Genomic DNA, 25,140 nt, shown 5'->3' on the forward strand with positions numbered 1-25,140 from the left:
AAAGAAAGAAAAACAAAAGTTTGGAACAGTGAGAAAGGACTCTGAATCCATCTGTTCAGGTTTAGCAGTGTCATATGTCTGTTAGTTCAGAATAATAAGTGAAGAGTACCAAAAAAGTAGAATTCATCTTTCTGCTGGTAAACATACTTAAAATAATTTGAATTATTTTGAATTGATGTAACTTAAAAAAGGCCTGAAAGCTTAGTACAATGTGTTCTGGCACCTTTCAAGAGATCTCTTGAAGGAACATTCAGCCAACAACTCAGGTCAGAGCAAGATGACATGAAGCCCAGAAGAAAAATCTGGAGCCTCGCTACTTTCCTAATGATCTATTGCTGCACAACAAACTCAATGGCTCAAAATGACGACCATTTTATTTGCTCATAATTCTGTGGCTCAGAAATTTGAGGTGGGTTCAGTGGGGTGGTTCTTCTGCTAATCGCACTCTTTCTGCTGATGGTCAGTCGCTGGCGTGGTGAGGCCATTGGAGACGCGTGATCAAAGCTGACCTTGCTCAAAAGTCTGGTAGTTGGTGATGCTTTGGATGGGCCACTTTCTCCGTGTGGTGTCTTATGCTTGAGGAGCAAGCTTGCTGGGATGTTTTTACATGGATGGCCATGTACCAAGAGGATGAGACCAGAAGATCTTGAAGGTTACGACTCACAAGCCCAACAATATCACTTCAACTGCATTCTATTGGCAAAGCACATCACAAGGCCAGCCAGATTCAAGGTTACAGAGAAAGACTTTTATCTCTTGAGAGGAGTAAGTCAGTCACTGCTGTAAAGAAACATTCGTACACAGATGGGAGGAATCAGTGCAGATGTCTTTATAAACAATTACTACAGCTAGAAAAATGCCTTTCTCCTTTAGATGCTGGGACAGAAGCCGAAAAGGCCACAAGAGGCCTCCATACAAGAGGCCACCAACCGTATATATAGTGGGATCTTAGAAGCAGAGGGGACCACTGAGTATCTAAATGGTAAAAGAGCTCGGGGAAACATTAAGACAAACTGAAGCTCTTTTTATTTAACAAAATACTGGCAATTTTAAATAGTCTAAGACATCCATATTTAACAATTAGATCATTTCCCAAATATTTACTTTGTTTATCTGGAATGCTTTCCTGCCAGTTTTGGATGGCTGACCTATTCACATTATTTGAGAATAAGCTCAAATTTGCCTCCACAGGCAAACCACCCTAATTAAATTTCATCTTCACATTTTCTCCATAGCAATATCACTATCTGAAATTACTTTAATCTTTACTTATTTATGGTCTGTCTCCCACACTCCAATGTACGCTCCATGAGATTTGAGATTCTTTTCATTTGTTTAGCATAGTAATATCAGCAACTGGTGAGTAGTGCTTGAAAAGGTAGCAAGGTGAGGACAAGATTCTGATAATTATTTCTCCACCAATATCCCAAGTCTGGCCCGAGTATGAATCACTGCTGTAAAGCACAAAGTAGATATCACCATCTCGTCATCCCTGGTCTCAGAGTTTACTAAGTTTTTCCTTACACGTATGCCTGCTTGGGGCTCCCCATTTATGTCACAGATTCTAGTCTTTAGAATGCATCTAACTGACCTCCATTTCCTTCATTCGTAAACATGAGAAACCAGTCATGTTGCTTATTATGTAAATTAAAAGAGGTTCTATTTGTAAAGTACATAATACAGTACTTGGTATAGAACAAGTACTCAATAAATGGTGGTTACAGTTATTACTATCCATGGTTCAATTGTGAATAATGGCTTGCACACGTCTCCAGCCCAATCAATATTCTGTCCATTTTGTTGTTGTTGCTTTAAGTTCCCAATTCCAGTCTTCTATTTCTGAAGGTTTCTCTAACTCTTCAGAAGTTCCTAGAAAAAAATCTGATTATTGATTTTACAATTTTTTAATGTCCAAAAAGAAATACAACACCAGAGTCAGAATAACACACAGAGTATCAGCTAAGATGTTCTTTTACATGTGACCACTGGGGTCTAGCCTGCCTAGCCAGCAGTCTTTCCAGTTTTCTTCATCTGGTATTCTCGCCAATCTCCTCCCCTTTCTCCACGAAACCCAGGAACTCCTCCATCTAGGTTTCTGTTGCTCAGCTAACTGGTGACCTCCCTATGTTCCCTCTTCCTTACAATGCCATATTACAGCAGTGAGTTACTGCTGTTAGTAATGACTTTTTTAAAGACTATCCATGCCCTGGACATTTTATTATCTTACTGTTATTAATGCTATTGTAATGATTTCCAGTCACATTTTGTAGTCACAGCATGAAATCCTTCTCATTAAGCTACAATTGCATTAATGTAACAGCTGAACCATTCTGAATCTGAAAAGCCTGCTGTGTTTATCCTGGGAGGGTGTTTTCCTTAGAAATAAGGACATTGGTTTGCTCAAATAACAGGCTCCTTCTCATCCTCCTGTTAAATTCCTCTTTATTCTTCTTGGTATGTTAGGTACCATCTCGCTGGTGAGGACAGCATGTGATTATATTCTTGTCACCTTCCTTAGCACTGATTGGTCCCTTCAAAACCCCTCAAGAAAGAAAAAAAAACCTCAAGATAGAGCATTATCTTGAACTCATTGGGCCATTTCACTGCTTGCATGTCTAATAAGGAAGATTTTTCTTTACATTTCTCAACTGTTCTCAAACATTCCCTTTTTCTTCTTTATTCTCTCTGTAAGGGAGCAATTAATGAACAATTAGGCTCAGTCATTGCACTTGGCTGACATAAACAGCTACTGGTGGGTCTAATGACATAAACCCTGTCTTCGTGATTCTCCACACAGAGCTCAACAAACCACCCTCAGGAAGAGAGATGGGACCTTGTTGGCTATTTCAGAGGAAAGCTCTGCTAAACTAAGAAAAATGAGGTCTAGCTGTTAACAAAGTAAATTTTTATTTTTTTTCTCTTGGTAAAAAACCTGACATAGGAATTTTTATATATGATGATTGTACCATGATGGTCGATAGGAGACCTCATCAATGATATCACAGTTTAAATTAAAATACTGAAGAAAGTATGTGACTTTGGTGCCTTAATGAAAAACATGGTCTGTTTTGAACGCTTGGAATGTTTTATACACAGTAAGAGCTATACAAAAATGGGGCGCCCGGGTGGCTCAGTTGATTAGGTGCCTGATTCTTGATTTTGACTTAGGTCATCTCAGGGTTGTGAGATCCAGCCCCAGGTGGTGCCCCATATCATGGCCAGGCAAAGAGCCCCAAGGAGTCCTGCAGAGAGCCCCTCACTGGGGCTAGAGCCTGCTTAAGATTCTCTCTTCCTATATGCTCCCCCTCCCCCAAAAAAAGAGTTATACTGAAGAGTTTTTAAAACTTAGGAGTATAAAAAACTATGTGACCTGCCTCTCACTGGAATTCTTTTTGGTACAAGAGTGAGGGGCAGCATCTAAGTTTCTCTTTAGTTCAGATAAGAATTATTTTGCCTAGTGGCCTTATCTTTTACAAGGAAAACAACATTTTTAATGATGAATTCTGAAAAAAGAAGAATAAAAAAATGACATTGGCCAGAGACTTATGTAAGCGATGCAAAAAGATTTCTAAAAAAGGCCCATTTGTTTAGTTGAGCGTTTTATTGGCTTTGCATAGGCCAAGATGTATCTCAATCTGACTTTGGCAGTAGGAGAGATACTGAGCTAAATGACTCTCCATTTAGGAGTGGGAGGAACTGAGGTTTCTTCCCTAGAATAGAGGACAGAAAAGTAAGAAGAGTAAGAAAAGTACAGGAGGCTGACATCAAGTTGAGTTGTTTTTTGTTACTGTGATATAAGAATCTCTGCATATTACCACCTTTAGCAAAGGCAGCTCTGCCTATGTGAGTATCTCGGCCTCTGTGAGTGTTTTCAGTGGCCATTGGGATGAAGACCAAAATTCACAACTGGGTTAACGTGACAGAAAAAGGCAACATGAGCAGAAAGGTGCATGAACTATAAACTAGACTAAGTAAATGGAAGTAGGAGCTCCAAACCAGAAAAGATTATGAGATCACAAGACTTCAGGGAATACATATACATCTTAATTTTGAACAGCTACCATCCAGAGGATAATGATGGAAAGTCAGGCTCATCCATGTCTTAGGTGGCACAAGAGGACAAAGATGATATCTGAGTTAACACAAGTTATGTTTCACAATTTCATTAAAGAAAAAAAATACGGGACACCTGGGTGGCTCAGCGGTTGAGCGTCTGCCTTTGGCTCAGGGCCTGATCCTGCAGTCCCAGGATCGAGTCCCACATCGGGCTCCCTGCATGGAGCCTATGTCTCCCTCTGCCTACATCTCTGCCTCTCTCTCTCTGTCTGTCTCTCATGAATAAATAAATAACATCTTAAAAGAAAAGAAAGAAAGAAAGAAAGAAAGAAAGAAAGAAAGAAGGAAGGAAGGAAGGAAGGAAGGAAGGAAGGAAGGAAGGAAGGAAGAAAGAAGAAAGAAAGAAAGAAAGAAAGAAAGAAAGAAAGAAAGAAAGAAAGAAAGAAAGAAAGAAAGAAAGAAAGAAAGAAAGAAAGAAAGAAAGAAAAAAATACTGGTTGAGCATCTGCCTTTGGCTCGGGGTTTGATTCCCCGGGGTCCTGAGATGGAGTCCTGCAGCTGGCTCCCCATGGGAGGCAGCTTCTCCCTCTGCCTGTGTCTCTGCCTATCTCTCTGTGTCCCACATGAATAAATAAATAAAATCTTTTAAAAAAAAGAAAAAGAAAAAGAAAAAATATTAAGTATTACTTATAATCTGAATTATTCTTAAATTGAGTTCTAATATGCCCTGGCAATCCTTCTACTTGTGCTTGGCAAATTTATATTTCCATTCTTTTCGTCTGTTTCCAAATCTTCGCTGCTCTTTTCAAGCCCCCTTTTTGGTTCCCTACTATTCACCCTTACTTTTTGCAGACGATTTCACTTCCTGATTAATAAACTTGAAGCCATCGGATATTATTTCCCTAAACTCTTACCCTTCTCTGCACATATACCTGTATCTACAAAACCCTAATTTAATCTGAGAGGAAGCCTCTCACCAATTCCAGACTTATTACCTTTTCTCTTTTACTACATACCAACTTCTGTTCTCTACTAACAACGTGTTCTCAGACTAAATCAATTTCTCTTGTACTAGAAATAAACTCCTTTAACTCATATTCCCTCAAATTCTACCCCTTATCCGTTTTCCCTTCTCATGAGGACTTTAGGTAAGCACAGTCTTTATTTTCTCACAACACACTTATTCTCAATCGAACAAATATTACCTTTAGCAACTACTATATATCAGGCACTGTGCTATGTGCAACAATTACAAAATGCCTCTCTTCTCACTGATTCCACTGAAACTGTACTAGAGATCTCCATAGACCTCCTAAATGCCAAATCCAAGGGATATGTTTCTTGACCTTTCTGAAACATCTGGTAACTTTTTTCATTCTTACCTTCTCGCAATTCTTGTAGACTGTGACAGTTCATTCTCCTCTTTTACTTCCTTTACAGTTTCTTTTTTATATATTCTTGGTGGAAAAAGATACAGACAAGGGTAAAGTGAAAATTACTATGGGGGGTGATATTATTCTGCCAAATTTTTCCATTGCAAAAAGTGGTAGGACCACAACCTATGTGCAGTCTGTTAGGGGCACAAACTTAGACTCAGCAGATACATGTATTTTGAGAGCAGGGTTTTTGATGTCTTCACTACATTATTCCTAGCACTCAGAAGAGTTTCCGGCACAAAAAATACCTTTTATAACAGCACTATTGAGAAATAATTCACATAACATAAAATTCGCCCTTTTAAGGTATACGATTTGTTTTTACTATATTCACAGAGTTGTGTAACCATCTCCACTATATAATTTTATAACATTTTTATCATCTCAAAAACTTCTTCACCTATTAGCAATCCTCCCCAGGACCTCTAGAAGCTACTAATCTATTTTACATATCTATAGATCTGCCTATTCTGGACATTTATATAAAGAGAATCATATATAATGTGTAGTCATTTCTCACCTTTTTTTTTTTTTTTTTAACTTGGCGTAGTATTTTCAAGCTTCATCCATGTTGTAGCCCATTATCAGCACTTCATTCCTTTTTATGGCTGAATAGTGTTCCATTATATGAATACATTGTATTTTGTTTATCCATTCATCAGGTGATGAACATTTGGATTGCTTCCACTTTTTGGCTATTATAAAAATGCTGCTGTGAACAATAATATGTAAGGCTTTATGTGGACATACATACTCTCATGGGTATATGCCAAGGGGTGGAATTTCTGGGTCATATGGTAACTCTCTGTAACATATTGAAGAACTGTCAAACTATTTTTGCAAAGTGGTTGAACCATTTTACAATCCCACTAATGAATAAAAGTTCTAATTCCTCCATATCCTCACTAATGCTTATTATTACTTATTTTATGTTAGCCATGCTAGTAGGCATGAAGTAGGGTTAATCTGCATTTCTCAAGCAGTTAACGATGCTGAGCTTCTTCTCAAGTGCTTATTGACCATTTGTATAGTCACTAAATATTTTATACATGAATGTAGATAATCATAGACATCCTTGAGGCAGTCTCTCAAGGATGCCATCCAGATTCAATCTTCTATCATTACTTAATGCCCTTCCTTGTGTCTTATTACAGTCTTTGTTTTAAAGTCTATCTTGTCTAATATAAATGGAGCTACTCAGCTTTCTTTTGATTTTCATTTGCATGGAATATTTTTTTCCATCCCTTTACTTTTAGTATGTTTGCATCCTTATATCTGAAGTGTGTCCTGATAGGCTGCATATAAACGGGTATTATTTTTTTAATCCACTCAGCCACTCTATGTCTTTTGATTGGAGAATTTAGTCCATTTACATTTAAAGTTATGATCAACAGATATGTGCTTATTGCCATTCTGTCAATTGTTTTTGTAGCTGCTTTTGTAGTTCTTCTCTGTTCCTTTTTTCTCTCACTCTCTTCCTTTGTAAATTGATAACCTTCTTTAGTGGTAGGCCTGTATTCCTTTCTCTTTATCTTTTTGTGTATTTGCTATAGGTTTTTGCCTTGTGGTTACTATGAGGTTACTATAACAACTAATAAGAGTTTATTCTGAGTTGATAACTTAATTTGACTCTATTCTAGAGCTCAACATTTTTACACTCCATACATACATGCATGTTTTATGTTTATGATTTCACATTTTACATCTTGTTGTGTATCTCTTAATTAATTTGATCATAGTTATTTTGATTACTTTTGTCTAGTAATCTTTATACTATCTTTATACTATATTAGTTACTTATGTAACTAATCCACTACCTTTACTAAATGTTTACTTTTCCAGTGATATTTCTTCTTTCATATGAGCTCTTGTTACTAATTAGCACCCTTTCTTTTCAGCTGAAAGAAGTCACTTTAACATTTCTTCTAAGACTAATTTAATGGTGAACTCCTTTAGCTTTTGTTTACCTGGAAAACCCTTTTTTTTTTTTTTTTTTGGAAAACTCTTTATTCTCCTTTAATTCTGAATGATAACTTCTCTGAGTAGAGTTTTACTGACTGTAGGTTTTCTTTTTTTCTTTTAGCACTTTGAATATATCGTGTCACTCACCTCTGGCCTGTAAAGTTTATGCTGAAAAATCTGCTGGCACTCTTAGGGAGGTACCCTTATACATGGAAAGTTGTTTTTCTCTTACTACCTTTAGTATTCTTTCCTTGTCTTTAAATTTAGACACTTTAATTATATAGATGGTCTTGACTTACAATGGTTCAACATACAATGGTGTGAAAGTAATACACATTTCTACTGAACACACAATATGTATTTACAATGTTGTGAATCTGTACTTTAAATTTTGAATTTTGATCTTTTCTCAGGCTAGTGGGAAATATGTAATACAATACTCTCTCATGATGCTGTGCAATGACAGTGAATTGTAACTCCCAGACAGCCATGCGATTGCAAGGATAAAGAACTGATACACTTATAACCATTCTATACCCAAGCAACCATTCAGTTTTTCATTTTCATTACAGTATTAAATAAATTACATGAGATATTCAACATTTTATTAGAAAATAGGTTTGTTTTAGATGATTTTCCCCAACTGTAGACTAATGCAAGTGTTCTGAGCACATTTAAGGTAGGCTAAGTTAAACTATGATGTTTGGTAGGTTGGGTGTATTATATGCATTTTTGACTTACAATATTTTCCTTTTATTAAAAGACTTTATTTATTTATTTATTTATTTATTTATTTATGAGAGACAGAAACAGAAATAGTGACAGAGATAGCAAGAGACAGCATGAGAGGGGAGGAGAGGGAAAAGCAGGGAGCCTAATGTAGGGCTCGATCCCAGGACCTGGGATCTTGACCTGAGCCGAAGGCAGACACTTAACTGACTGAGCCACCCAGGTACCCCTGACTTACAGTATTTTCAATTCACAATGGGTTTATTGGGATGTAACCCTATCATGAATTGAAGAAGATCTGAAATGTGTCTTAAATGTGGGTCTCTTTGAGTTCATCTGTTTTGGTATTTTTTATTTGTTTTGTTTTTAAGAAAGAGAGAGAGTACACACATGTGCGTAGGTGGTGGGGGGAGGGGGTTAGGAGGGAAGGGAAGAGGGAAAGGGAGAATCTTAGGCAGGCTCCACATCCAGCATAGAGCCTGACATGAGGCTCAATCTCATGACCCTGAGATCATGTCCTGAGCCAAAATCAAGAGTTGAATGTTTAAATGACTGAGCCACTCAGGTGCCCTTGAGTTCATCTTATTTAGAATTCTCTGGGCTTCCTGGATCTGGGTTTCTGTTTCCTTCCCCAAGTTAGAAAAGTTTTTAGCCATTATCTCTTTGAATGAGACTCCTGCCCCTTCTCACTCTCTTCTCCTTCTGGGAGTACTAAAATGCAATTGTTAGTTTGTTCAATGTTGTGGCACAAGTCCCTTAAACTATCTTCATTTTTTTTTTTTCATTCTTTTTATTTTTTGCTGCTCTGATTGGGTCAGTTCCATTGCCCTGTCTTCAAGTTGACTGATCCTTTCTTCTGTTTCATCTAGTCTGCTGCTGAACCCCTCCAGTGTATGTTTTTAGTTCAGTTACTGTATTCTTCAGCTCTATGACTTCTATTTGGTATCTTCTTTTATTTTTCATCTTTCTGAAGTTCTCATTGTGTTCATTCATTCTTCTCCCCAACTCAGCAAGCATCTTTATGACCATTATTTGAACTCTTTATCAAGTAAACTACTATAGTCTTTCCAAAGACCTCACTGGTCAGGCACAATCTTTATGTTCCATAATGCCAGTCTCTTTGGGGAAAGCCTCTGGAGCCTCTTTTTTGCAGCTGATGCCCAAGCTTGCCCCCTTTGATTTCCTGGTCTTGGTGATCAGAGGGGTTTGCACCCTTGGGTTGCACAGGATTGTAGCAATAGATGTACAGTTCTTGGCAGGCTACCACTTCCAAGGCATGGCACAGACAGCAGATAGAGGCACACTCCCCAGTCTTTCTGTGAAGAGGCCACTTTGCTTGTTCTGGGGCTTTGAAATGAGGAACAAGCTTCAGTTTTGGCACACATTTAATGGCCTACACAGCTGCTCTCAAGGAATGTAGGCTGTAGATGCCATCTTGGCACTTTTCCTCTGCCTTCCTCTAGCTTGCCAGTATCTCCCAGAAATAAGTTCATACACTCATCCAAAACCTTAAGTTTTGTGATTGCCACCCAAAGGATACTTACAGATCATCTGGCTCTGGTGGCCAGTGGGGCTTGTACTTGTGGCCTCTTGGAACAATATATAATAACATGCTTTTAAAAACTGCTATTTGGGGATCCCTGGGTGGCTCAGCGGTTTCGCACCTGCCTTTGGCCCAGGGCGTGATCCTGGAGACCCGGGATCGAGTCCCGCATCGGACTCCCGGCATGGAGCCTACTTCTCCCTCTGCCTGTGTCTCTGCCTCTCTCTCTCTCTATGTCTATCATAAATAAATAAAAATAAATCTTTAAAAAAATAAAATAAAAAAAATAAAAGCTGCTATCTGAGGGCCTGGCTTCCAGTCAGCCTAAATCTAGGTGCTGAGCCCTTTTCCTTAATATGCTGACAGTTAGTAGAACATCCTCAGCTACTAGGAGTTAATCAAAATATAATAGGATACTTGGACAAGCACAGAAGTTTGAGAGGTGAACAAGAGCTGGAGCAGGGCTGAAACAAAAAGTTTTATCTCCTGAACAAGGCTACTTCTTCAAGACCAGAAGTGGTTATTTCATCTGTTGTATAGAAACCAACATAGAGAGGCAAGAAAAATAAAGAAACAAAGGAATATGTTCCAAATGACTATTTTGTTTCCCAGAAAGAAGATACGTATTTAATTTTCAGTGTATGAAATATATATTTTATGGTTTAGTGTTTTGTTTTCATTTTGAGTTATTCTTTGTAATCTCTACACCCAACTTGATACCTTTTTATATGAGCTGAAACTGATATGTGAGCTCAAACTCACAGAGCCCTAAGATCAAGAGTCACATGTTCTACTGATTAAGCCAGCCAGTCACCCCAATTGAGTTACTCCTTGCAGAAAGCATAGTAAAAAGCTCAGCTGGGAAAATCTGCAGCATTCACACAGTTCATACGATCCCACTCAGTCCCACTTTTGGAATTATGTAGATTGATAAATTCAGGTCACTTCCAGGGTTCTCATCAAGTTGTGTCTCCAATCTTTTCTTATAATTAGATTCACATCGTACATTTTTGGCAGAAACACCCCAGAACTGGTATAAATGTGGAGAGTGGTATTTAAAATCAAAACCTGGGGTAGATGTACTCACTGCTATTAGCACTCTTTGCTTTCAAACACACACAGTAGAAAAGATTCCTAGAAAGAGTTTTGCTTCCAGTAATAACAGAGTAGCATATATCAGACTAACCCTCCTTGAGATTATAAGTTAAAAATCTGGACATACTATTAAAAATAAAATAGGGATGCCTGAGTGACTCAATGGTTGAGCATCTGCCTTTGGCTCAGGGCATGATTCTGGAGTCCTGTGATCGAGTCCCACGTCAGACTCTGCATGGTGCCTGCTTCTCCCTCTGCCTATGTCTCTGCCTCTCTCTCTCTCTCTCTCTCTCTCTTTGTGTGTGTGTCTCTATGAATAAATAAATAAATAAATAATCTTAAAAAAGAAAGTTCTTCCCTTAATTTAAAAATCAATAAATAAACAAATAAAATCCTTAAAAATAGTAATAATATAAAATAATAATATAAAATATTTTTAAAAATAGTTGAAGGCTCTGGGAAACAATGAAGAGGAAACAAAAACTAAAGGGATGTTAATTCTTGAAATTAGGGAAATGTACTTTGTGGCTTTTGCCTGAGGGAAATTCCCAGTCTGTGGAGCATGGGGTAGCTAGAAGTCAAGTAGCCAGCTGCAGTCTTAGTGGCAGGAATCATAAGACAAAGAGTAGAGCTAACACAATGGCTGGAAGTAAAGGGAATGCTCTGAGAATAAGGGAGTCTGAAAATCTGCATAAAAATTCCATCCAAGTCTTTGGATGACCCCAGAACTACACTATGAAATAGGGAACTAAAGCACCCAGTAGAAAGCAAGAGTTAAAAGGATGAGGGTATTTAGAACATATCAGCCACTGTCCATCCGAGGAAGACAGAGTTCTGAGTTTGTATCTAGGCAATTCAACTTCTGCCAAAAATCTAACATTTTTCAGAGATAATATTCAGTGTCCCTATAATGTCTAGTACATAATAAAAAAAGGTATTAACATAAAAAGAAACAGAAAAATATGGCCTATAAACATACTGAAAAAATAATCACTAGAAACCAAGCCTGACTGGACTAAATGTTGGAATTAATAGATAAGGATTTTAAAACAGCTATTAAAATTTAGTCATGATGAATTAAGTAAAAGGCAGAGTAAGTAGAGGGATGCTAACAGTCTGCTCCAAAAATGAAGACAAAAAAAAAAAAAAAAGATAATTTCAGATAAAACTGACAGAAAAAAGTTTAAGTGAAGTGAAGGAGTCAGTTAAGTGAACTTTCAATAGAAATGACCCCATCTAAACAGTAGAAAGGGGGGAAAATAAAGAACATAAGTAGACCCTTAGTAGAACTGTGAGAAGATATCAAGTGATCTAACATACATATAATTGGAGTCATGAAAAGAGGAAGAAGAGAGTAAATAGAGGACATAACAGGTGAAAACTTCCCAAGAAAGTGTGAAGTACATCATGCCAGCAGGTGGATCAGGTATCATAAATACACAGAAATCCCCAACTAGGTACATCATAGCCAAATTACTGACAAACAGAATTAAAGAGAAAATCTTAAAGCACTCAGAAACGAAAAGACATGTAACATAGAACAATGATACAAATGACAGATAATTTTTCTTTTCTTTTTTTTTTTTTGACAGATAATTTCTCAAAAGAAACTATGGTAGGATAAAAAAAAGAATGTACAGAAATCTGTTACATATCTATACATTAATAATGAAGCAGCAGAAAGTGAAATTAAGAAAATAATTCCATTTACAATTGCACCAGAAAAAATATATAGTAATAAACTTAACCAAGAGGTGAAAAGACATGCACTCTGAGAACTATAAAATACTGATGAAAGAAATTCAAGACAATACAAATAAATGGAAAGACAGTCATGCTCACAGGTTGGAAGAACAAGTATTGTTAAAATGTCTATACTACAAAGGCAATCTACAGATTTAATGCAATCCCTATCAAAATACCAACAGTATTTTTCACAGAACTAAAACAAACAATTCAAAAATTTGTATGGAACCACATAAGGCCTTGAATAGACAAAGGAATCTTGAAAAAGAAAAACAAAACTAGAGGTATCACAATTCCAGATTTCAAGTTATATTACAAAGTAGAAGTAATTAAAATAGTATAGTACTGGCATTAAAATAGACACATAAATCAATAGAATAGAATAGAACAGAACAGAACAGAATATCCAGAAATAAACCCATAATTACAAGGTCAATTAATCTTTGACAAAAGAGGAATGAATATACAATGAGAAAAAGACAGTATTCTCAACAAATGGTATTGGGAATATTGGACAACTACATACAAAAGAATGAAACTGGACCACTTTCTTTCATTTTTCCCAAAACCAAACTCAAGATGGATTAAAACCTAAATGTGAGACCCAAAGCCATAAAAATCCTAGAAGATACTAGGGATAGTAATTTCTTTGACATTGCCCATAGCAACATTTTTCTAGATACATCTCCTGAGGCAAGCGAAATAAAAGTAAAGACAAACTATTGGGACTACATCAAAATAAAAAATTTATGCATGCAAAGGAAACAATCAACAAAGCTAAAGGACAACCTATGGAATGGGAAAGGATATTTACAAATGACATATAAAGGGTTAGTATCCAAAATATATAAAGTATCCAAAATATTAAAGAACTTATACTACTTAACAACCAAAACACAAATAATCTAAATAAAAATGGGCAAAAGACATGAAAAGACATTTCTCCAATGAAGACATCCAGATGGCCAACAAACACATGAAAAGGTATTCAACATCACTCATCATCAGAGAAATGCAAACCAAAACTACGAGGCTACATCACTTTACAACTGTCAGAATGGTTAAAATTAAAAAACGCAAGAACAACAGGTGTTGGTGAGGATTTGGAGAAAAAGGAACCCTCTTGCACTGTTGATGGGAATGCAAAGTGGTGCAGCCACTCTGGAAGACAGGATGGAGTTTCCTCAAAAAACTAAAAATAGAAGGACTCTACACTCCAGTAATTGCACTACTGGGTATTTAACCCCCAAATACAAAAACACTAATTCAAAGGGATTCATGCACCCCCCTGTTTATTGCAGCTTTATTTACAATACCCAAACTGTGGGAGCAGCCCAAGTGTCCATCAATAGATGAATGGATAAAGAAGATGTGCTAAGGGACACCTGGGTGGCTCAGCGGTTAAGCGTCTGCCTTCAGCTCAGGGCGTGATCCTGGAGTCCCAGGATGGAGTCCCACATCAGGCTCTCTGCATGGAGCCTACTTCTCCCTCTTCCTATATCTCTGCATCTCTCTCTCTCTCTGTCTGTCTGTCTCTCATGAATAAATTAATAAAATCTTAAAAAAAAAGATGTGATATAGATACATATATAACATATAGTATTACTATATATTTAGTATAGTGATGTGATATATATGTATGTTACATATATGTGCATTACTATAATGTATGTTATATATAATATTATTCAGCTATAAAAAAGAATGAAATCTTGTCATTTGCAACAATTTGAGCTAGAGAGTATAATGGTAAGAGAAATAAATCAGTCAGAGAAAGACAAATACCATATGATTTCACTCATGCAGAATTTAAGAAACAAAAGAAATAAGAAAAGGGGGGAAAGAGTGAGAGAGAGACAAATCAAGAAACAGACTTAATTATAGAGAATAAACTGATGGTTACCAGGAGGCAGGAGAATGGGGGGCGTGGGGGGTGAATAGATGGGAATTAAAGAGTACACTTATGACAAAAAATAAAATAAAATATAAAATAAAATAATAAAATAAAATAAAATAAAATAAAATAGAGAAACTATGGAAACCAGAGGTTCTTCCTTACTGAGTCCCATTTCTCAAGAACACAGGTCATAATATCCCATATTTCTTCATTTGTTTTATCCCACATACATGCACATTAGTCTCAGAATAACAATACTAATACCAATTAGTATAAGTACAGTTTAAAATGTTTCTGCTGTGCCAATTTTCCCCACATTTTATATGTCTATGCTCTATGATACAATATATTATACAGTATAGATTGTTGGACCACATAAGGTTTACGTATTGGATTTTCTTTTCCTGTCTTTAACATTTGTTTTTTTTTTTTTTCTAATTTTCTTTCTCTTTTTTCATTTCTTCCTTTTCAAAATTTGCATCCTTTTTACTTCTTTTTCTGTTAAAGAAAGATTTCGTATATTTATTAATGTTTATGTTTCTTTTAAGTTACTTTTATTTCTAAAATTATATTTTCTTTTGTTTTTAATTTGTGTGTTTTTGTCACCTCATTTCTGAGTTTTTCTGATTCTGATTTATGTTGTTTTTTTCATGCTTTTATTATTTTCTTAATGTCTTTTAGCTTGTTTTGAAATAGAATATTACAGTTCTGATCTGATTTTTGTATGTGTTTTCCTTGATTTTATTGTCTACAAGGAAGTTATCTGTCCTTATTCTTCTTTGTCTAACAGTAACTTTGTAAGGGATTTGACTATGGTTCTTTTCTATTCAATTTTACATAAATTTAATTTTCTCAAACTGTAAGAAGGAAGGTTATTGCAGATAGCTTGTCTAACTACATAAAGCTCTTTTTTTTTTTTTTAAGACTTATGTATTTGACACACAGAGAGTGAGCATGGGGGGAGGCGGTGGCATTTAGCAGAGGTAAAGGTAGAAGGAGAGTCCCAAACAGATACTGCATGAGCATGGAGCCCAAAGCGGGGCTTGATCCCAGGACCCCCAGATCACAACCCCAGCCGAAACCAAGTGTCAGACGTTTAATCAATTGCACTACCCGGGTGCCTCTACATAAAGCTCTTTCTGTTTTATCACATAGCGTTTAACAAACTGGGAGGTTTACTTCTAAAATTACCTGACTCTCTCCCCCTCCCATTATTTTCTGAATCTTGCCCTCTTGCCACTATTCTTAAAACTTAGGTTACTCTCCGAAGTTTCTCTTTCAGTGTGTGGCTCAGTATTGCAAGAGAACTCTGATACGTTAATCTTGAGAATTGGAGATAGGCTGTTCCCACAGTCCTTACCTCATGCCTTATCATCTACTGGGCTGGGCAAAACTCTGCCCAGTTGCAGCTGCTGCTCTCAAATCAATCCACTGCAATTGCCTGGAATACCTATTGGCTGTTCAGGTATTATACTGTTCTTAGCTCTATTGCTTCCCCTAGGTTTCTTCTACCAAGGCAGTGATAACACACATACCTGGAGATACTGGTGTTTGGAGGTCTGGGAGGACATCTGATCATCTAGTTCTGTTAAAAATGCTCTCCAGGGGGATCCCTGGATGGCTCAATGGTTTGGCTCCTGCCTTCGGCCCAGGGCATGATCCTGGGGTCCCGCGATAGAGTCCCACGTCAGGGTCCCCGCAGGGAGCCTGCTTCTCCCTCTGCCTGTGTCTCTGCCTCTCTCTGTGTTTCTCATGAATAAATAAAATCTTAAAACAAAAACAACAACAACAACAACAAAAAACGCTCTCCAACTAGTTTTGCTCTCTAGTTGCTTGCACTACTTTTGTGTAAGGATTTGAGAAAATTCTGCAACCTTCTCTAAATTCCTGAAATTTGAATCTTGAATATACTAATTAAGGTCCTGATAGTAGTTAAAATTCACTCCCCTCAGTGGAGGTATCCTAACCAAAGTGTTGCTGATAAAATTTGCCGTATAGTTCCTCTTTTTTTAAATTTCAAGATTTTATTTAAATCCAAGTTAGTTAGCATATATGGTAAAATTGGCTCCAGGTGTAGAATTTAGTGATTCACCATTTACATATAATACCCAGTACTCCTCACAAATGCCTTCCTGAATACCCTTCACCCATTTAGCCCATCCCCCACCATCTTCCCTCCATCGACTTTCCCCATAGTTCTTACTAATTAATGGCCCAGAACTGTTTTGGTTTTCAATATCCGTCTGACGAATACCTTTCTTTTAAAAAAATGTTTTGAGTGGGAGAGCACTCAAGTAGGAGAGGAGGTAGAGGCAGAGGGATAAGGAAAGAGAATCTTAAGCAGATGCCTAGCATAGAGGCAGCCTAGCATGGAACCCAGCTTAGGGCTCAATCTCATGACCCTGAGATCATGACCTGAGCTGAAATCAAGAGTTGGACACTTAACTGAGCCACCCAAGTGCCCCACAATTTTTTTTTTATGTAAGTTAGCCAATGTTTGTTTCTTTTCTTTGAAAGGAGAGTACCCAAACTACAATAAAAATGTGAACTTTTAATTCACATTTACGTTCAATAGTGAAACTTGTTTTGTTTTTAGCGAGCTCTACACCCAATATGGGGCTTGAATTTATTACCCTGAGATCAAGAGTCGCATGCTCTACCCACTGAGCCAGGCAGGTGCCTCATTAGTGAAACTTTATTTTTTAAGATTTTATGTATGTATGTATGTATGTATTTCTTTATGAGACAGGGAGAGCATGCACATGTGTGAGTGAAGGGGGAAAGGAGCAGAGGGAGAAGGACAAGCAGACCTCCTGTTGAGTTCAGAGCCCAATGTGGGACTTAATCCTACCACCCTGAGATCATGACCTGGGCCAAAATCAAAAGTTGGTTAGTTTACTAACTGAGCCACCCAGGCACCCCAATAGTGAAATTTTAGCTCTGACATGTGAAGAATTTGGAAGTTGTCACTGCCATTCTTACAACAAGAAATATCTGGACAAACTGAAAAATCAATGACTTTTTTTTAGGTCTACCTGAGAACTGATGCCTCATTGCAAATCAATAATCGAAATCTGGAAAGGCAGGTACCAGAGAGAAGGCACAATAAAGATCTGCCTACCTTAGGGGTGCCTGAATGGCTCAGTTGGTTAAGCTTTTGCCTTCAGCTCAGATCATGATCCCAGGGTACCAAGATAAAGGCCCACATGGGGCTCCCTACTCTGTGGGAGGTCTACTTCTCCCTCTCCTCCCTGCTGTGTTCTCTCCTTGTCTCCCTCTCAAATAAATACAGAAATAAATCTTAAAAAAAAAAAAATCTGCCTACCTGAGGCAGGAACCACTGGAGACATAAACCGGTAGGAACACTTAAATAGCAATTCTGACAAATTGCCAAAGGTCAAGTATGAACTTGTCAAGTACGAGAGTGAAAAACCCCTAGGAACTGCAGTCTTGAGGGGCTTCTATGCTTTCATGGGTTCTCTGTCCGGGAACCCCATCAAGTGTTCATGGTGAGGATCCCACAAAAATTCCTCCTTGGATTTGGCAAGGGGTCAGTGAGGGTGGGAAAAGTAACTGTTGCAAACCATACCCAGAATCTTCTCTATAAAGAAATCCTACTCTCCAGGAAAAAAATTGTTGCCAAAGCACAATTTTGCAAATTTATCCCAGGAGAGGAAAGGGAATTCCTCCTCACTCCAGACCCCTTTTACCTTCCTGTCTTACATGAGGGAAAAAACAAACAAAAACCTTATTCAACAGAGAACAAGGTACTAAGGAAATAGACAAAACATTGCAGTTAGAGAGTAGGGAATATGGGGTAAAAGCTATTCAACTGAAGAAGGGATAGAAAACACTTGTGAGGGCCACAATCCCCAAGACATAGGCCCGGTAAAAGACTGAGACTCAGTTAGGTGATTATAAAATGCTCCTCCTCCCACACACTTTACCACCATACCAGTAATGCTCTAGTATAATAATAATAGATCATGGTTGAAAAAGTCTACACAGACTGATACCTCCTCAGAGAGAGACCAAATATAACAGTACTAGAGAATTTGAACATTAAACAGCACATCTCTTAGCCAGAGTAACATACGATCTCTCTCTAAAAACCTGTCTGCCTAAGTTGCAATTACCCAATACAACATATCTAGCTTTTAACATAAAATTACAAGGTATGCTAAAAGGCAAGACAAAGCACAGTCTGAAAAGACAAAGCAACTGTCAGAACCAGACTTACATATACCACAGATGTTTGAATTATAAGATAGGAAACTTAAAGTATATGTTAGGGACTCTAATGGAAAAGGTGGACAGCATGCAAGAATAGATGTATAACATAAAGCAGAAAAATGGGAACTTTCAGAAAGAATCACAAGAAATGATAAAAATTTTTAAAATACAGTAATAGAAATAAAGAATGCCTTCAGTGGACTCAACATGGCTAGGAAAAGAATCAATAAACTTGAAGATAGGGCCATAGAAACTTTCCAAACTGAAAAAAGCAAAGAGTAAAAAGAATAAACAAAACAGAACAGAACATCTAAGAACTGAGGACAATAGCAAAAGGTCTAACTTATCTATCATTTTAACACCAGAAAGAGAAAATAGAGCAAAAGAAATATTTGAAGCAATAATAACCAATAATTTTCCTAAATTAACGGCAGATACTAAACAACAGATCCAGTAAACTCAGAGAACACTTAAGCAGTAGTGATACAAAAATAAAAACAAACAAACAAAATCCTACACCTAGGCATTTCATATTTAAATTTCAGTTTCAATTTCAGAATATCAAAGGCAAAGAAAAAATCTTGAAAGAAGCATGGGGGTGGGAGGGTGGGGAACCTTATAGAGGAATTTTAGCAGGCTTCTTATTAGAAACTGCAAGCAAGAAGAGGGTGGAGTGGAATATTTAATGTGTTGAAAGAAAAAAATCAACCTAGAAGCAATTCTGTATTTACTGAAATTATCCTTTAAAAGTGAAAGAGAAATAAAAATGTCAGAGGTATGGCAATACGGTGGATTAGAGGTCTTAAAACCTTCCTGCCACAGAAGAGCTAAACCTGTTCTCTAAAATTAAAGATAATTCATTTAAAATTATTGAGTGAATCTGCAACGAAGTAATGGAAATCTACTGAAGACAGACTTAAGCAAGGAACACAAGATTAGGAAGATATGTGAACCTTGAAGTCATCAAATTCTTAGCCAACTATATGAGTCATGGTGGCTTAGAACTACTATGCAGAGAGTATGTAGGAGCAGTCTTGAGTAGGTCAGAGATCACACTGTATAAAATTGGAAACTTGCAAGGCCTACAATCCAGGGCAAGAATGAAAAAAAATGTTTTTAAGATTTTATTTATTTATTCAAGAGAGACACAGAGAGTGAGAGAGAGAGAGAGAGACAGGCAGAGGGAGAAGCAGGCTCCATGCAAGGTGCCTGATGCAGGACTTGATCCTGGGTCTCCAGAATCACGCCCTGGACTGAAGGCTGTGCTAAACCACTGAGCCACCCAGGCTGCCCAAGAATGAAATTGTTTAAGAAAGAAACCTAACCCTGCTGATAGTACAATGATTGGTTTCAGAATTCGCTCTGGGTAGTTTAAAAAAAAAAAAAGTCTTTCCACAATATTGTGGCCCTTCACAGGAGTTTGGAGCCTAAATGTATTCCAATGGAATGTTGAAATTTAAGTGGAATTGGTGTGCTGTGTTTCTAGGCCCCTGGAAAAGAAAACACAAACACTCCCTGGAGGAGTAGGCTTTTTTTGCTGGCTAAAATTTCTACAGATAGAATTCTAAGTATTATTTAATAGTAATTTAAAAGTCACAAACACAAAAGGAGGCAATCCACCAGCAGTGAAAGCAAATAATATACCAGATAACCAGACCCTGACAAACTTCTTATATTGTAATTATCAGACAAAAATACAAAATAACTATACTTGATGTGTTTGTACAAATATAAAAAGGATTGAAATACATGAACAACGAGGAAAAGACAACAGGAACTAGTCAGGAAGACCTGAAAATCAACCACACTGAAATTCTAAAAGTGAAAATGTAATGAATAAAATTTAAAGCTCAACCAAAGGGTTAAAAAGCATATTAGATACAGCCGATTAGAATAAATAATGAGATTATAGAACTGAAAAAAAATTCAGATTTCAGCTCAGAGATACAAACAGGTGTGAAACATTAAAGAGAGTTTTGTAAACATAAACTATAGAGTGAGAAGGGCTAATTAGAATTTCTGGAAGAGGTTATTCAAATAAGGAAAAGCAACACATGAAGAAATAATGGTTAAGAATTTTCTAAAATTGATGAACGACATCAGATGTCACTTTCAGGAAGCCCAATAAATCCCAAGCTGTATAAAATTAAAAAAAAAAAAAACCCTCATAAACACATAGAGTGAAGCTGCAGAACAACAAAGACAGGAAGAAGATCTTAAAAACAACCAGATAGAAAAGATAGATTCCCCACAAGGAAGTTAAACTGGCAGCTAATATCTTAATGATAATGGGATCCAGAAGAGAGCAAAATATATAATTGAAATGATCTTCTGAAAATAAAAATGAAATATACTATCAAAAAAAAAAACACAAAAAAACAACATGAGAGGATTTACCACTAAAAAGACTCACATTGAGAGAACTAAAGAATGTACTTAAGAGGAAAGTAAGTGATTTCAGTAGGATGCCCTGAGATAACATGTCTCAAGAAGGACTGTTGAACCTTTACTGAAATGGGACGCTAGTGACCCTCAGGGCCATGTCCAAAGAAAACTATTTCTTCCAAGCATGGTTTTAGGTTTATATGTATTTGATTTTTGTCAACAGGTTAAAAAAATGTCATCGTTAAGAACTTGGAATGCTTGCCAGACAATATGCTTAAAAAACAAAACAGTGGTTTTCTTAAATGTTGTTAGCTGAGGTGAATTTTATATTTCTGTAGTCCAAGGGACTCACTTTTGGCTAACAAGTACATTTCTGGAACAGCTTGCTCTGTCTGAATCAGACAGCAGAGAAAAGAAGCAGTCAAATCAGCAGGAAGAACAAATGTTGCAAATGGAAGAAAACACAGACAGATGGTTGACTCTGTGTTAGATCACACTGAACCATTGTGAAGGCAAGTAAGGACATTAATCGTTTAGAGCACACATATAGTGAAATGGGGGGAAATTATTCAATAAGTGCATATAGATTTCCTGCTACTCTATACAGAAAAACCACGGATACACATGTATGCTGTTGTCCTGGAGTAAATGACAAGATTTGGCATTTCTCCCTGCAGAACCCATCTTAATTTCACATTTCCAGGGAAATTGTCTTCATTGAACTATTTATCCTTATGGTTGTTTTGTTTGATGGTTTTTCCATTGGTCCAAAGCTGGGGGATATTACAAAAATTTGGAAGGATTTGCTTACTAAAAAGTCAGGTGATAATCTTCATTACTTCAATTAGTGCCAAGTGTTCTTCAATTGCTGTCATCAAAAATGTGAGAATTTTTCCTATAAAAGACCAAATTGTGAAGAAGGCAATAGTTTCTTCCATCCACACCCTAAATTAAAAATCAACATTTCTTCTTTCATCATCTTCCTCCCTAAGAAGACTTGACCTCCAGAGCCAAAATTTCTGTTCTTGGATACATTTATGGAAGCTGAGTATTAAGAACCCAACATTAAATAACTAATTTACACTCTAATGTTTCTAATTGGTATTCCTTCCAGGGTTACATTTTTAAATTTTTTTTTTTTATTTTTTTTTTTATGATAGGCACACAGTGAGAGAGAGAGAGGCAGAGACACAGGCAGAGGGAGAAGCAGGCTCCATGCACCGGGAGCCCGACGTGGGATTTGATCCTGGGTCTCCAGGATCGCGCCCTGGGCCAAAGGCAGGCGCCAAACCGCTGCGCCACCCAGGGATCCCCAGGGTTACATTTTTAAAAGAATTCTTAATTAGAATAAAACACTAATTGGTATACTGTGTATCATCGTGGTTAATTTCTGAACATCAGCTATATCAAGGTGGCAAGTCAACTCACTAAGGAAGGGACATATTTTTGGAACAATTGGCTAGCTATTTGGAGGAAAAATAAAATTAGATCCCTACCTCAGGCCATAGACACCCACAGTATAAGATTCAAGATTAATTATCATAAAGTTAAAAATGAAAGCTAAAACTTCAGAATAAAATACAGCAAGAGAATTTTTTTAATTTAAGTGCAGTTAACATAGAGTGTTATATTAGTTTCAGGTGTACAATATAGTGATTCAACAATCTGTACATAACCTAGTGCTCCTCATGGACAGTGTGCTCAGTAGAAGAATATTTCTATTACTCTCTATACTAAGCCTTTCTTAGTATGAAACAAGACTGAGTAATGTTTTTTTAAATATTGAAAATGTGACTACGTAAAGATTTTAAATGTCTACACAGTGAAAGATGCCAACCACAAAGTTAAGATGACAAATGAAAAATGGAGAAGGTATTTGCAACATATATAAAAGGCAAATAAAGCCAGGATAGGTGGTATTTAAGAACACAGGCTCAGGAATGAGATTGCATAGATTCAAATACTAGCTACATCACATTCTAGTATTCTGACCTTAGGCAAGTTACTTAACCCTATTGGACCTCAAGATTCTTCATCTATAAAATTGAGATAATAAAATCTGCTTTCTTGGGTTAGCTGAGAGCTATTATTATTGCCCATAATATATAAGGGATTAATAAAATCAATTTTTAAAAGGGCAACCAATCCACTAAATGGTCAACATCAATAAAAACCTATCTACCCTTTGCATTTATTTTCAGTCAGTCCCTGGTACAGTTTCAATATATTAGTCAAACTCTTCTATATACTATAGAAAGTAAAGTAGGGAATTAGAAGGAGCTAGGTAAAAGACAACTGCTTTTCACTATAATTATTATAATTATTTTTATACAGTGATCCTCAAACTTGGCTGCTCATTGCAGTCACCTGAGGAGCCTTGAAAATTAGTGATGCCTGGATCCCATCCTCAGACGTTGTGATATAATTGATATGGATACAGTCTGGTGTTGGTAGTTTCAACAGCTCTCCAGATCATTTTTTTAAGGTTTTATTTATTTACTCATTTGAGAGAGAGAGAGAGAGAGCATAAGCAGGGAGAGAGGCAGAGGGAGAGAAAGAAAGAGAATCTCAAGCAGACTGCATGCTGAGCATGGAGCCCAATCTCACAACCCTGAGATCACGACCTGAGCTGAAATCAAGAGTCCAACACTCAACTCACTGAGCCACCCAGGCACTCCTCTCCAAATAACTGTAATGTGTGTCTAAGATGGAGGACTACATTTTTAGTATAATGTTAACTATGTGCGTGAATTCATTTTTATTATTAAAGCAATTATCTGTATGGTGTGCATGGGAATGGGAACAATCCAAAACTAAGGATCAGAAGATATGAGATCATGGGTATGCTCTTCCACCATAAGTTAGCTGTGTGTTCTTGGGAAAGTCACACATTCCTTATGGGCGTTAGTTTGCCCATATGTAAAATTACGATGCTGGACTAATTATTCTCAAATGTTCTTTCCAACTTCACTTTTTTTGAAGTAATAGCTGTAATTTTCAGCACTATAAAATCTGAAATTTTAAAAAGTGCATAGCACAAAAAGTTCTCCATACAATGCTGAGAGTGATTATCATTATTTATGAATATATGCCGTATTTTCATTATTTCTTTTTAGCTAATATTATTTTTCATATATACATATCACCTTTCCCCAGTTACCTATTTACTGTACTCAGTACAATAATCAATTCACCGTGAGAAAGAAAGATGAAAACAGTTGAGATGAATTTATATTTGATGGCAGAGCAGTATATCACTGTCATTTCTCCAAAACATCACTTGCTAAATTGCATCCAAGAAAATAACAAAATAGCCCATTTTTTTGCTTATTTTAAGTTATTTTCCCAAAAGTAGTGATGAGCATATCCTGATCCTTCTACAGGCTGTATACCTTTTCCTACAAGCAGCACCCACTTCTAAGATACCTCTGCTCCTGGGGCACCTGGCTGACTTAGTCAGCAGAGCACGTGACTCATGGTCTCTGAGGTATGAGTTGAAACCCCATGTTGGGAGGAGAGCTTACTTTAAAAGGAAAAGAAAGAAAGAAAAGAAAAAGATATCTGCTCCAGGCTCATTTTAAGGGGGCAACGTATGGTCATAAATTCAGGCAAAACAAAGAAATTGATTAGAGTGGTGGCTTAGCTCCCTAGTGACTCCTTACCCTGATTTTCTTAGAGGCTTAATAAATAATTGTGCTGTCAACTCTTAGTCATGAATGCTAACAAAGGGAAATTTGGGGAATGAGGATTGATATAGATAATCCAATCTATTGGACCAATTTTACAATGCATTATATAGAAAGAACTTACAAGGTCTTCATCATTAGGTTTTCTTTAGAATAATTTAAAATCGGCCTTCAATTCTTGAGTCAATAGAGATAACTGTAATTATGTATGTAGAGAGGGGAAACCTGATCTGAAACAAGAAATCAGTTGCCCGTTATTACAGATGGATTATGAAGAGAAAGTTGTTTATAAAAGTAAATATATTCATGTGCATATGTGTTTGCCCATGACTTTGACCTCTCGCCTTTTGAGGAATTTTTTTGCCCAGATGG

The 25,140-nt window shown here is 36.8% G+C and overlaps 1 long non-coding RNA gene across 5 annotated transcripts in view; it reads right to left on the bottom strand.

Annotated features, from left to right (window-relative positions):
- Nucleotides 1-272: 272 nt before the first annotated feature.
- The window catches only part of LOC140642534 (uncharacterized), a 37,711-nt gene continuing 12,843 nt past the window's right edge, over nt 273-25,140 (bottom strand). Inside the window, exons 2-5 of one of the 5 annotated variants that reach the window (XR_012038970.1) lie at nt 24,893-24,998; nt 6,013-6,201; nt 5,439-5,513; nt 273-780 (exon numbers count right to left, since the gene is read on the bottom strand). This is a non-coding gene — a long non-coding RNA (uncharacterized lncRNA). Of the gene's footprint in view, nt 781-5,438; nt 5,514-6,012; nt 6,205-21,893; nt 21,978-24,892; nt 24,999-25,140 lie in introns of all 5 variants that reach the window. The other 4 variants (XR_012038971.1, XR_012038968.1, XR_012038969.1 and 1 more) reach the window with 4 other exon arrangements.

The sequence above is a fragment of the Canis lupus genome, chromosome 11 (assembly GCF_048164855.1).
Source record: "Canis lupus baileyi chromosome 11, mCanLup2.hap1, whole genome shotgun sequence".
Lineage (NCBI taxonomy): Eukaryota > Metazoa > Chordata > Mammalia > Carnivora > Canidae > Canis > Canis lupus.